Raw genomic sequence first — 14454 nt, forward strand, 5'->3', positions numbered from 1 at the left:
GGCGGCGGGGCTGAGGATAGCCAGGTGAGGCCGTAGAGATACCAGGAGGGAGGCTTCTGTTCAGCAGCTCTGGTCCTCAGAGCTCTCATTGGTCAAATAGGAATCAACACAGGGGTCGGAATTCCTGTTAAAAAGAAAAAAATCAATCCGCCATTAGGGATCCGGGCAAGGTGGCTCACCCACGTAATCCCAGCGCTTTGGGAGACTGAAGATCACTTGAGCCCAGGAGTTCGAGACCAGCCTGGGCAACAAAGCGACACCCCCATTTCTACAAAATAAATAAAATTAGCTGGGCCTGGTGTCACATGCCTGTGGTCCCAGCTACTCTGGAGGCTGAAGCGTGAGGATAGCTTGAGCCCGGGAGGTCAAGGCTGCAGTGAGCTGAGATTGCACTACTGCACTGCACCCTGGGCAACAGAGCGAGACCCTGTTTCAAATTAAATAAATAAATACATACATACATTAAAAATCAGCCACTGGGAGAGTGCCTTGTAAACTGAGAGTGGCTTGGGGCAAGGAGTGCATAGTTAGTTGCAAAGACATGGTGCCTTTGAAATGGCTAGCAATACCTCAGTTCCCAGAAGGTGGCAGCACCTCATCAAGCCACACTTCATCTAGCGGGACTAAGCAGGTATTTAATTTATTCTACAAGATTTCTTTGTACTCTTTGTACAGCTGCTATGTGTTAGACTCTGGGCTAAGCACTGGAGATTATTGTATATGTACATACCTAATAGAAAATCTAATATATTAATATAAAATATGTATAAAATTATATAACATAACAAAACTTTCTTAGGAAGCCTACATTTTAGTTGAAGAGGCAGTTAGCACAAATAAGTGAATTATCTTCATAACTGTCAACTAACTCTCCAAACTCCAAGGCTTTATCTTCTCCAGGTTAGAGAGAAGTCCTTCTAGAATGTGTGACATATATCCCCTGCTCCTAGAACAAAATGTACTGAGCAGAACTTGAGTTCAAATACTGGGTCCACCAGGAAGTGATCGTGTTTGCCTATCCATGGGACAGATTAGATGAATTTTCCGAAGACGGTCACTGCAATATCTCCTACCTCATATGTTATGCGCATAATGTGACTTTGATACTCTTTTAATTGAGAGAAAGAGGTCTTTGTGCCATCCCCTTGAATCCAGGCTGACTTATCACTTCAGTGGCAGGACACTTTGTGACTTCTGAGGCTGGGTCATAGAAGTCAATACGGCCTCCATCTCTGATGACATTGGAACCCAGCCACCATGCTATGAGGAAGCCTAAGTGTCCTGTGGAGAGATTATGTGGAAGGGAACCAAGGCCCCCAGGCCACAGCATTGGCTGAGCTCCCAGCCAACAGCCAGCATCAACTTGTGGATATTCTTGGAAGCAGATATTCCAGTCTCAAGATGAATTGTCCCAGCTGATACCACATTGAGCAGAAATGAGCTGTTCCTGTTCGTCCAACTGTAAGCAAAAGAAATGATTTTCATTATTTTAAGCCATTTAAGTTTTAGAGTGGTTTGTTATGCTGCAATAGATAGAGATAATTCATTAATTAACATTTATGAGTGCCCACTCTATGCTGGGCTCTTTGCTAAGAGCTGGGGATATATGGTAAACAGGACAGACAGTCTGTGCTATTATGGAATTTACTGCCTGGGTGGGAAAATGGATTGCCATCAAAGTAAACTAATTTGCTGGCTAACCTAAACTTGAGGCTGTGACAAGGTTCCCAGGCTCCAGGCCCTTGTCCTTTTTGACGTTATCTCCAATATGTTGCATATACAAATACCCTCCCTTTCCTCAGAGTCATTGTGATTCTCCAATGGGATAATAGCTATTAAGACCACACAAAGAGAAGCATGGGACTAAGGGTGAAGATAGACAGAGGATTTCTTAAAGGAAAGCGTTGTTCTTCCCCTCCCCTCAAGTCTGATAGGGGTCTTCAAGAGAGCCATTGGCAGAGCTTGGCCTGAGTCCCTTGAGCTGACTGGGGTGCAAGAGTGAAGAGAACTGCCAAGATCTCCTGTGAACCCACTCGAGAGGATGCTGGCAGGGCAAGGACCTGTGTGGGTGGGGAAGCCATCATAAGCAATTGGCTGGAGGTTGTGTTCTTATCAGGGAATGGTGCACCTGTGGGATGGTGTCTCCAGTGCACCCACCAGAGCACCCCACAAGAGAAAGAGCCAGCATTTGGACATCTGACCCACCCAGAGGGCATCAGCAACACTTTTCTGCCACTCTATCTCTCCTCTTTCTCCTTACCCAACTCTAGATGAGTCAGGAGTGGCATCATGAGTAGGTAAAGAGGAATGAGGAGTAAGGGAAGAAATAGTGAGGAAGCCAGCTACACTTCCTTTCCTCACCAGGTTTCCAAGCTGAGCCAGGGTAGCCTTCCATGTACCCACCTTGTCCATCTCCCCAGCCTGCCCAGCTTGTACTCCAGCTTTTTTGACCTCTCCAGGTCAAAACTCAAGGGATGGGGCAGGGAGACAGGTAAAGGGCAGGAAAGAGATTGAATGCCTGGGACTTCCCTAACACATTGCTCCTGGAGTTGGCAGGTGGCTCTTTTTATTATTATTATTATTTTTTGAGGTGGAGTCTTGCTCTGTCGCCCAGGCTGGAGTGCAGTGGTGCAATCTTGGCTCACTGCACGCTCTACCTCCCGGGTTCACGGCATTCTCCTGCCTCAGTCTCCCGAGTAGCAGGGACTACAGGCGACCGCCACCACGCCCAGTTAATTTTTTATATTTTTAGTAGAGACGGGGTTTCACCATGTTAGTCAGGATGGTCTTGATCTCCTGACCTTGTGATCCACCTGCCTCGGCCTCCCAAAGTGCTGGGATTACAGGCATGAGCCACCGTGCCTGGTCAGCAGGTGGCTCTTTCTATCATGGGTGTTTTGAAGGTTCCTTGGGGATGTCCATGCCCCATACCCCCTGCAGTTACTGATACAGGTGATGTACTTTCCAGCCTTCTCGTGACAACTCCCATTCAACCCCTGGTCCTAGGAGAACATCTATGCAAATCAGTTGGGCTCCTATTGGCCCTCCAGGCAGCCCATGAGCAAATCCTTTTAAGACATCTCTCTCCATCTCAACGTACCTGGGACCAAGTATTCTCAACTCAAACATTCCACCTCACTTCCAGGGCCTGTGTGGTCCTCTTTTCTAGGTTCATCCACTGAGGGCAGACTATTATGCTAAACCATACACTTTTAGGCCTGGGAGGGTGGCCAAAGAGAGGGGAGTTTATGGACGTACCTTGGATCTGCAGTCTGGGATGTTCACATATATGCACTTCATGGTGCGGAACTGAACCAGGGACGAGAGGAAAAGAGGGATGAGGCCAGGGATCCATTTATTCTCTTGCCTCTGTCTGTAAATGTTACAGATAGGTGAGATAGGAGAGGAGGCTAAGAGGTCCCCAGCAGCCCAGCAGAGGAAACAGCAGGTGCTAAGACCCTGAAGTGAGAGAGAACATTGTGCATTCTGGGGACAGGAAAGGGAGGGAAGGAGAGAGTGCTATCAGTCTCAGTAGGGGATGGAGGTGGACCGGTGGGGTAGGTGCATCACACAGAGCTCTGTGAGCCTCGGCAAATACTTCGATCTTATCCCAGAGTAGTAGGAAGTCTTGGAGTGGTTTAAACAGGTTAATAGTGTAAACAGACTGCATTTTAGACAGACCTCTTTTGCTGCTTTGCGACTTGGTGGTGGGGGTGTTGGGGGGAAGACACAAAGAGTAGACGCTTGAGGAAGAGTTGGGGTATTGATGTCATAGTGAGACATAAGAAGTGATGACCTGAGCTAGGGCAGGGCTTCTGGAGATGGTATCATGGACCATCAGCCACCTCAGGCTGCCTCTGGGCCCATGCCAGCTTCCCCAAATATAGCCTGGTGGCAGGTGGTGAACTAAAAAGTGAGAACCAATTCAGTCACCATTTTTCTACAATTGCCACTTCATTTCAGAGTGTGTGGCACTTGAATGCATCTTTCTTACTTCTGGAGCTTAGACCAAAATCTCTGAGACAGGAAGAGACCCTGAAAAGTCACGTTACATGAAGAATTATTCTGCACCTGCAGGGATCCAAAATGCACTTCAGTGGCATAAAGATTATTTTAAGCTAAAAACATCTGAACAAACAGCAGCTGCAGAAACAAATAAACAAAAAGTGCCTAAACTTTGCTGACTTAAGCAGGACCTCCTAAACACTGCTGCCATAAATCCCCTCTCTAGGAAGTTTACAGCCAGGGAAGGCACTAATCATTGTCACCATAATGAGTAATTGCTTAAACGAATGTTATCTGAAACTTCTTACCTTCCATTTGTTCTTCCATGAAAGTCCTCTCTCCACCTCCCTTTCTCCTTGTTAAGTGGGTATATAAACTCCTATTTTGGGCTGTTTAGACAGCCATATTTATCTGAAGACTCCTTTGAATAAATAAACTTCGTCTTTTTTCCCTTAATCTGTCTGTGGTTGGTTAATCTGTAGACTTTGAACATAAATAGGTAAAGAAAAAGTGTTTTCTCCCAACACACTTTCCTTTTGCCAACAAGAGTACGGGAGACTGGCAAAGATTTTCTATCTGGTACTGGATTTTATCTTCCTGCCCTGCCAAAGTTGCTGAATAGCAGAGGGTTTACTTATTGTCTCTTTCTGTCTCTCATGCATGTTAATTGGATTAGAAGAGATGGAGGGAAAGAGACCATATAGGAGACTGCACTGCCAAATGTACTACTAAAGGGTAGCAGAATACTCCACCCTAAAATATGCTACACTGGCATAAGGATTGTTTTAAACTGAAGGTAATTGAGAAAAGGCAGACACAAGAAAAGTTCTTTGCCCTCCCCATTTGCCTAAAAACAGGATATAACTTTACAAAGGAGTTCTTCCTCCTCTATCAGGAAGAACAAAGACCGACGACAACTTTAGGCCCTCATCAGCCTGAAGGTGGCACCAGAGGAGTAGACATAACAGACTTCACTGACTAGCCCTTATCTACCACAAATTTCCCATATGTTTGCTTTCCCACAATTTTCTCCACCTGGAGACTCAAGGTCTTTTTCTTCTGTCTTGACACTTCTCTAAGAATGTATTGTTCCTTGTTGAAGATGCTACATAATTGAAATTCTAAGCCACTTGTTTGAGAATTAATCTTTCCCTGAGTATTTTCCATATATATATAAAATATACATGTTAATACATTTCTCTTTGTTTTTCTCTTGTTAATCTGTCTGTTGTTACAGAGGGTCCCACACCAACTAGGAAGGTTAGAGGGGGTCAGGCACGGTAACTCATGACTGTAATCCCAGCACTTTGGGAGGCTGAGGCAGGTGGATCACCTGAGGTCAAGAGTTCGAGACCAGCCTGACCAACATGGTGAAACCCTGTCTCTACTAAAAATACAAAAACTAGCCAGGTGTGGTGGCGGGAGCCTGTAATCGCAGCTACTCAGGAGGTTGAGGCAGGAGAATTGTTTGAACGTGGGAGGTGGAGGTTGCAGTGAGCCAAGATCACCCCCCTTCACTCACTCCAGCCTGGGCGACAGAGCAAGACTCCATCTCAAAAAGAAAAGAAAAGAAAAAAGAAAAAGAAGGGTAGAGGGAAAATTATTTTTTGTCCCCTACCTTATTTATATAAATCATTGTACTTCCAATTTAGCCACAGACAACGAAGGGCTGGTGTATGCTGTAGAATGGCTGAACAAAAGGAATGCTTTTTTTGTTTTCAAAGTGATAATGGCCAGAAGGGTAGATAAGTTATGCTGGTTTACATTTAGTCTGGTTTAATCGCACTTAAGTAGAATGTTAAATGTCACCAAGTGGCTGATTATACGTTGATTGGACCAAAAACAGATTAATAGCTTCTGCATTAGTCTGCTAGAGTTGTCATAACAAAATCCCATAGACTGGGTGGCTAAAACAGCAGACATTTAGTTCTCACAGTTCTAGAGGCTGGGAAGTGCAAGATCAAGGTGCTGACAGATTTAGTCCTGGTAACAGTGACCACCATCTCACTGTGGGCTCACAGAACCTCGTCTTTATGTGCATGCAGAGAGTGAGCTGTGGTCTCTCTTCCTCTTCTTATGAGGACACTAATCCCATCATGGGGCCCCACCCTTCATGACCTCATCTAAACCTAATTAGTTCCCAAGGGCTCTACCTCCTAATACCATCACTTGGAGGGGCTGGGGGGAGGGTGGCATTCGGGTTTCAACATATGAGTTTTGGGCGGTCACAAACTATGAGTCCATAACACCTTCTCTATAAATAAAGACTAGTTAAAAAGTATTGTAATGAATACAATACCAAATGTTCATGTTAATATGTGTTGTTGTTGTTGTTTTTCTGCCAGTCTTTTGTTAGATCTTGCCTGGAGACATCAAACCCTCCTTCTTGTTCCTTGCCTTCCAGAAACTCAATCTGCCCTTGCCAGGACTTAAACATGGAGTACTTCTGTCAGAAAAATCAAGCGTAGGAAAAAATCTTTGTATTTCAATAGAAAACAATGCACCATCTATAGCACACCTTCCTGCGTTATAAGATTCTAGGTCTGTACATTGAGCTATTTTGAAACTCTTTGTAAGTTATAACTGGTATATAAATGCTGTGCTGTCTGGTAGTGATTTTAAATGACTTTCTCCTCACTGTGGAAAACTCAGTTTTGACCTCATTTGCAATTTATCTTAACATTCCTTTACTCCATATAAATTTGTGCTGTTTTGAGCTTTCCTTTAAACTGATTGTAACACCTGCCTGCTTTTCTTAGATCATATAAGTGAAGTAAATTCTTCAACATGTGCTAATTTTTACATCTGTATGAGAGTCATGATTTTACCTTTTTCTGAAAATTATCATTTAACACAGGAAAGCCTTTGGGGGGAAGTGGCAGGACTTGGCTTCCAAAGAAGAACGGACTGAATCTCTGAGCCCTGTGTCTCCCCCATCTAGGTTAGTGGCCACACATTCCCCAATTGCTCAGACCCCGAAGCATTCAGGTCATTCTTGGCTCCTCCCTTTCTTGCACCCCCATCTCCAACCATGTATGGGCTAAATAATGTCTCCCCAAAGCTGTCTACATCCAAGCCCTGAAACCTGTGAATATGTTTGTTATCTTACACAGCAAAAGGGACTTTGCAGATATGGTTAAATTAAGGATTTTGAGATAGGGCTGGATTATCCAGGCAGACCAATTGTACCACAGGGAGGCAGAAGCATGATAGTCAGAAAAAGGAGATGTGAGGATCGAAGCAGGGTTGGAGAGATGTACTTTGAAAATGGAGAAAGTGGGCACATGCTAAGGAATGCAGGTGGCCTCTAGAAGCTAGAACAGTTGGGGGAATTCTCCCCTCAGAGCCTCGAGAAGGAACTAGTCCTGCTGCTCGCTTTTAGCCCCATAAGACTATTCAGATTTCCTACCTCCAAAATGGTAAAGGAATAAATTTATGTTGTTTTAAACCAGTAACTTTGCATCATGTGTTACGACAGCAATGGAAACCAATACAAATGCCATAGCAAATTATATTGGCTTCATCTTCAAAATGTAGCCAGGATCCGACCACTTTTCCCCAGTGCTGCTGTTAGCATTGGGGCCAAGCCAGTTATATTCCTTGCCTAGGCTGTTGCAATGGCCTGCATACAGGTCTCCTTGTTTACCCTGACCACCCAGCCTTTTCTGCTCCCTGGATGCAGTATTTGAGTCTCTCGATATGCTGCCTAGGAGGCCCTCTGGCTTTCACACCTGACACTTTCTCCAATGCTTCAGTAGCTCCCAGGCAATGGCCATCCAATTCCATTGTCTTTATGATGACTACTTGATAGTTCACACAGGCCTGGTACATTCCACTCACCAGGGCATTCCTTCCCTCCATATGCCATCCTAGTTCACCATGTGCGACAGCTTTGACAATTGCACTACTCAGTTTGCTGGGGCTACTTGTACTTTACCTACAATCAGCATTGCTTTCTTGGACCACTGCTGGTATAAGCTGTTGCAGGCCAGGTTCTCTGGATTCTGACTCTGAGATGCAGATTTGCATGCAGGCAGGTTTTTGGGGAGTGCTCATGAGATCAACATCTGTGGAAGAGGGATGGAAGCAGATGAACTCCCGTGGGGAGTGAGGTGGACTGTGGAAATGCCATGCAGCCACAACCAAGGGCACTGCTCGCAATCCCAGAGGGAGCTCTGGAGCTGGAGGAGTGCTTTGGAACTGTCTGCACAGGGTGCAAGAAGGTCAGACTTTTATGCCATACATTAGTGAGTCATTGAATGTGGGTTAATTTCAAGAAAGGAATGCTACTTTTTTTGTGTTTGTTTGTTGTTGTTTTTTTCTTGAGACAGAGTCTTGCTCTGTCACCCAGGTTGGAGTGCAGTGGTGTAATCTCCATTCAATGCAACCTCCGCCTCCCGGGTTCAATCAATTCTCCTGCCTCAGCCTCCCATGTAGCTGGGATTACAGGTGCACACCACCGTGCCTGGCTAATTTTTTGTATATTTAGTAGAGATGGGGTTTCTCCATATTGGCCAGGCTGGTCTCCAACTTTTGACCTCAGGTGATCCACCCACCTTGGCCTCCCAAAGTGCTGGGATTATAGGCGTGAGCCACCACACCTCACCAGGAGTGCTACTTTGAACAAGGCAGTGCTCTTCAACCATGAGCAACCCTTGGAGAGGGACTCACCTGAGAGCTTTTGGCCGCCAACCTTCAGGATGAGTTCTAAAAGGGGTGGGAGAGCAGCATGTCTGAGTGCCAAACTGTAGCATCTATCACAGTGAACTTTGATAGAAGTTACATTAGATTTTACCACTATCCTCCTTAACTTCCTCCAGTGGCTTAAAATGAAATCCGTGGGTAACAGATGCTACACACTCTGGCCACTGATTAACTTCAGAAGTATCTTACCATTCTTCTCCTGGCTTATGTGCTGCAGCTATATTAGCCTTCTCTCTTGCCATTTGCTCAACAAGTATTTTTTGAATATTGACTATGGATCAATGTTCTAGATTGGGGCTAGAACTGTGGACCATAAGCTAAATTGTGGGACTGCTTTTGTAAATAAAGTTTTATTGGAACACAGCAACACCGATCTGTTTAAGTCTTTTCTATGGCTGCTTTTGTGTTACAACAACAGAGTTGAGTAGAGGCCATACAGCCCCAAAGCCTAAGATATTTACTACTTGATCTTTTACAGAAAAAGTTTACTGACATTTCTTTTAGATCAGTGCTGCCTGATACACACAGACACACACACACATTGCAGATTACAATTTAAGTTTATAAAAAAGAGAAATACATTTTAATAATATATTTTATATAACCCAATATCTACCAAATATTTTAACATATAACCAGTACAATAAATTATCAGTGAGTTATTTTACATTTTTCTTTTAATACTAAACCCTTAAAATCCCGTGTATATTTTACACTTATGGTGTATCTTGAGGTGGGACAGCCATTTTTCAAGTGCTCACTACCCACACGTGGCTAGTAGCTACAATATTGGATGGTGCAGTTCTAGAAGTAACACAGCAGTGAGTAAAGCTGACCAAATTCCCTGCCGTCATAAAGCTCACATTCCTATGGGAGAAAGAGACAATACACAAATAGGTAAAGTGGATTTTATGCCCGCTGGTGATAAGCGGTGCCCATGATGTCACAGAGAACAAATGGAAGTGTTATATTTAGACAGACTCTCCTGGACTCTGCCTTGGCTGATCTCATCCCTCCCCTTGGCAGATTTTAATCTGTATGGCTTCCCTGTAATAAAACACAACTATGAATACAACAGCTTTCTGTGAGTTCTGTGAGCCCTGCTAGCAAGTTATGTAATCTGAGGGTGGTTTTAGGTGGTTGTGCACCCTAAATTGCATTTGGTGTCAGAAGCGAGGGTGGTCTCTTGTGGGGACTGTTCTCTCTAACTGCACAATTGGCTTAAACTCTTTGCAGAAGGTGGTGTGTGAGTCAAGACCAGAAGAAAATGAGGGGACTGGCCAGGGGCTGTGGCCTGGGGCAGAGTGAGCAAAGGGGAGTGGAAGGAGATGCCTTCTTTACTCACTGCCTTAGATAAACCACTTTATGCATAGACCAAATGCTCATGCTTTAAAATTGTAGCATCAGGATTAAGGTTTAGGTTAACATTGAGGTTAGGGCAAGGGGCTGAAGATTAAGGTGAGTTTTAGTATTTTGTTTGGTCTAGGATTAGAGTCGGGATGTGGCCAGGGTTTAGGCTTTATTGTTTAATACTCAGTGTTCAGACGTTTCTAGTTAAGAGCAGTGCGGTCTGTTGGTCTGCAGCTGTGAAAAGAACACTCCACAGACTTGTGCCTGCCGGCGGCCTCCCCTGTGTCCCTGTGACCGCAGCAGCAAAGATGGACTCAGGAGCGCAAGTGGCTGATGAAGTATGTCACATTTTTCATGACATGAAAGTTCATAAATGCTCCACACCAGAAGAAATCAAGAAAACAAAGAAGACTGTCATTTTTTGTCTCAGTGCAGACAAAAAGTGCATCATTGTAGAAGAGGGCAAAGAGATCTCGGCTGGAGATACTGGTGTAACCATAACTGGTCCTTTCAAGCACTTCGTGGGAATGCTTCCTGAAAATGATTGCTGCTATGCTTTATAGGATGCAAGCTTTGAAACAAAGAAATTCAGAAGAGTATTGTTTGTTTGTTTGTTTATTTTTGTGGGCACCAGAACTACCACCTCTGAAAAGTAAAATGATCTACACAAACTCTAAGGATGGAATCAAAAAGAAATTTCAAGCAAATGAACCAGAAGAGCTCAATTGGGTTTGTACTGCTGAAAAGTTAGATGGGTGGGTACTTGATTGCAGCTTTTGAAGGATCCTCTGTGTAGGCCATCATTCAGTGCCACAAATGGAAAGCTTTCATGTTTAATGTTATCCACTTGCTAAATAAATAAAGCAACCATATGTTTTTAAAGAAGAGAAAACAAGAGTAGTGCTCAGATAGAATGTGTAGCTCATGGAATTCAGTACTGGGCATCATGTTTACTTCCTGGTGTGTGCATTTGCTAAACAGGATTCTACTAAACAGCCAAGGATACATACCCTCTTTTAATTAAATAATAGAAGCCAATTGAGCATTGTCTTAGAGTTTGTGGAGTAAATGTGTAACCGTAGAAATTATGCCCATTTGTGTATTATCAGTGTGTACAAGTCACAGAAAGACATTTTGGAAAGTATATTGCCCAGGAACTTTTTCTGAAAAGGGTAATATGGCTGAAAGGATTCAGCCAAAAGAAAACTAAATTCAAATAAAATAAATTAAAAATAAATTAAAATGAAGACAGCTTCTGTAATAAAGAGGCATTTTTATGTGAAGAGGCATTTTATGTAACTATTGATAACAGTGAAATCAGTTATAAATAATTAAATCTAAATATTTCTGATAATATGAAAAAGAAAGAGGTTTGATGTGAAAAATTAGTAAGGAATTAAGCTTATGTATTTTTCCAACACTTTGAGTCATATGAGGGGAGAAGTTACAGTGTCCAGAGTTTTGACGATCTGAGAGGTAAAAAGTGAAGAGTTATTTAAACAAAAATAGTTGTTAGGCTGGGCGCAGTGGCTCACGCCTGTAATCCCAGCACTTTGGGAGGTTGAGGTGGGAGGATCACTTGAGATCAGGAGTTCGAGACCACCCTGGCCAACGTGGCGAAACCTCGCCTCTACTGAAAACACAAAAATTAGCCAGACATGGTGGTACATATAATACCAGCTACTCAGGTGGCTGAGGGATGAGAATCACTTGAATGCGGGAGGTAGAGTTTGCAGTGAGCAGAGATTCCATCACTGCACTCCAGCCTGGGTGACAGAGCAAGACTCTATTTCAAAATAAACAGTTGTGAAAGTGATAGATGCACAACGTAAAGACATTTGAACCTGAGGAAAGGCGTGCAACTAAGAGTGATGAAAGGTAAACCTTCATCCTGGGCTTTCCCTTCATTGCTCTTCTGAGATGGATTCACTCTTTCCTGCCCTTGTCTTTCTTTGATTTCCTTATTTTGTTGGAACACATCATAAGTACGATGAAAGGTATGTTTATTCTACCATTTTGCTGTATTGGTGATTGAGCTAGGTCTAGAATTCTAGAACTTTGAAGGCTTGCTTTTTGTCTTCTAGCCCCTAGGATTGCTGATGGCATTCTGATACCTTATTATTTTTATTTTTGCAGGTGACAATTTTACTGCTGTTATCATTTTTGTGTGTGTACCTGAAGACTTTAAGATTGCCTCTTCATTTCTGGTGTTCTGAAACTTGACAATGATGTGTCTAGTTGTAGGTCTTTTTTTCATTCAGCCTATTTAGTAACTGGGGAGGGGAACTTTGAGTGTCTTCAGTCACCTACATGAATTAACCTAGCCCTTTACTTCAAATATAAATGGGCCACCATGGACCACCAGACATTTCTGCAAAACCAACAGTAAAATTGAGAAGGACTAAGATGAACAAACAGGAAAAAAAAAAAAGAAACCCAGATAGCATTCAGGGAACTGAAAGTTGTAAAGTGCTGACTGGTCTCTCTCTCTGAATCCATGACCACTGAAACCTCAAGTAGCTCAGAGTGCTGCTCAGCAACTGTCCTTCTTTTCCCCATTCCATCCGCTTCCCTAGGTGATGACTTTATAGCTTACCTCTTTCAGACCTCCAGTGCAGCCTCCCCATCCCACCTCAGCTGATTACCTTGCTCCTTACTTTCTTGAGAATTAGAAGTGTCAGAAGAGAATTTTCATGAGCTCCCATTGCCAGATCCACCCAGTCTCCTGATACAGTACTCACATGCCTTGTCTTCCTTCCTATTAGTGTGCAGTAATTGTCTCTACTCTTAGGTAGGCTGTCTCCTTCCCTGAAGCCTTAGATCCTATCCTCTCTCTGCTTCTTTTTTTTTTTTTTTTTTTGAGGCGGAGTCTCGCTCTGTCTCCCGGACTGGAGTGCAGTGGCCGGATCTCAGCTCACTGCAGCTCCGCCTCCCTTTACCCCATCTCCTGCCTCAGCCTCCCGAGTAGCTGGGACTACAGGCGCCCGCCACCTCCCCAGCTAGTTTTTGTATTTTTAGTAGAGACGGGGTTTCACCGTGTAGCCAGGATGGTCTCGATCTCCTGACCTCGTGATCCACCCGTCTCGGCCTCCCAAAGTGCTGGGATTACAGGCTTGAGCCACCGCGCCCGGCCCTCTCTCTGCTTCTTAAGGACATGACTTCACCATTCTCTGCCTTCTCTCCTGAATCACCATTTCTCCCCTCTCTACTGTATTATTCCCATCTGCAAACATGCTGTTATTTTTCACATCTTAAAAACAACAAAGAGCATTTCCACTTCCCACTCCAGCTACTGCCTTTCATCTTCCATTCTCTCTCTCTCTCTTTTTTTTTTTTTTTGAGACCGAGTCTCACTCTGTCACCCACTGTCACCCAGGCCGGAGTGCAGTGGTGCGACCTTGGCTCACTGTAATCTCTGCCCCCCGGGTTCAAGCGATTCTCTTCCCTCAGCCTCCTAAGTAGTTGGGACTACAGGCATGTGCCACCATGCTCAGTTAATTTTTGTATTTTTAGTAGAGACAGAGTTTCGCCATGTTGGCCAGGCTGGTCTTGAACTCCTGACCTCAAGTGATCTGCCCGCCTTGGCCTCCTAGAGTGCTGAGATTACACACATGAGCCATAGCGCCCACCTCCATTCTCCCTTAATCAAGATTTTGTCCCCACCACTCTACCCAAACAAATCTTGTCAAGTTCAACAATGATTTCCCTATAACTAAACCCAAAGGTCAATTTGCAGGCCCCAGATTCCACTGGATGCAGGGAATCATGCCACCTACCTTGAAGCACCTGTCTTTACTTGGCTTCCAGGACCCCTGCACTCTCCTGGTTTGCCTCTGAGCTCACTGGCAGCTCCTTCTCACTCTCTATTGGTGGTTCTCCCTCTATTGTCCGCCCTTCTAATATGGGGATCTCCAGGACTCAGTTCTTAACCTCTTCTCTTCTTTATCTACACTTTACGAATTTCTTTTTAAAGTCCATCTATGTATAATATTTACAATCCTGACTTATTTCCTCTGATCTCAAGGCTCATGTATTTCACTGCCTTGTAACATCTCCTTTTGGATCATAGGCATCTCATGCTTAGAAAGTCCAAAATTGAGCTTTTGACCTACCCCTCACCTCCAACATGGCTTCTTCCACAGTCCCCCTCATCCCTCAGTAAATGCTAATTCAGGTCTCCTAGTACTCAATCTGAGAACACAGGAATCTTCTCTTTTCCTCACATGACACATCCCATGCATTATGTATTATATAAAACATACACATTATATATCCAGAATCTGACATCTCATGATTATGAGACATAATCATAATCATAAATGATTATGATTATCTCCATTTAACAGGTCCAACCTATCATCATTTCACACCAGAACCTTCTGAAATAGTCTCCTA

The 14454-nt window shown here is 43.9% G+C and overlaps 1 long non-coding RNA gene and 1 pseudogene across 1 annotated transcript; one reads left to right on the forward strand and one right to left on the reverse strand.

Moving 5' to 3' along the window:
• Positions 1 to 734: 734 nt before the first annotated feature.
• Positions 735 to 9183, reverse strand: LOC117077361. Its single transcript, XR_004434743.1, has 3 exons — positions 8677 to 9183; positions 7943 to 8072; positions 735 to 1459 (listed from the first exon to the last, which is right to left on the reverse strand). It is a non-coding gene; the product is annotated as an uncharacterized LOC117077361 (long non-coding RNA).
• A 1132-nt stretch (positions 9184 to 10315) lies between these two features.
• LOC117083907 lies at positions 10316 to 10950 on the forward strand (annotated as a pseudogene).
• The last annotated feature ends 3504 nt before the right edge of the window (positions 10951 to 14454 follow it).

This window comes from Trachypithecus francoisi, unplaced genomic scaffold (assembly GCF_009764315.1).
Source record: "Trachypithecus francoisi isolate TF-2019V2 unplaced genomic scaffold, Tfra_2.0 Lachesis_group0, whole genome shotgun sequence".
NCBI lineage: Eukaryota > Metazoa > Chordata > Mammalia > Primates > Cercopithecidae > Trachypithecus > Trachypithecus francoisi.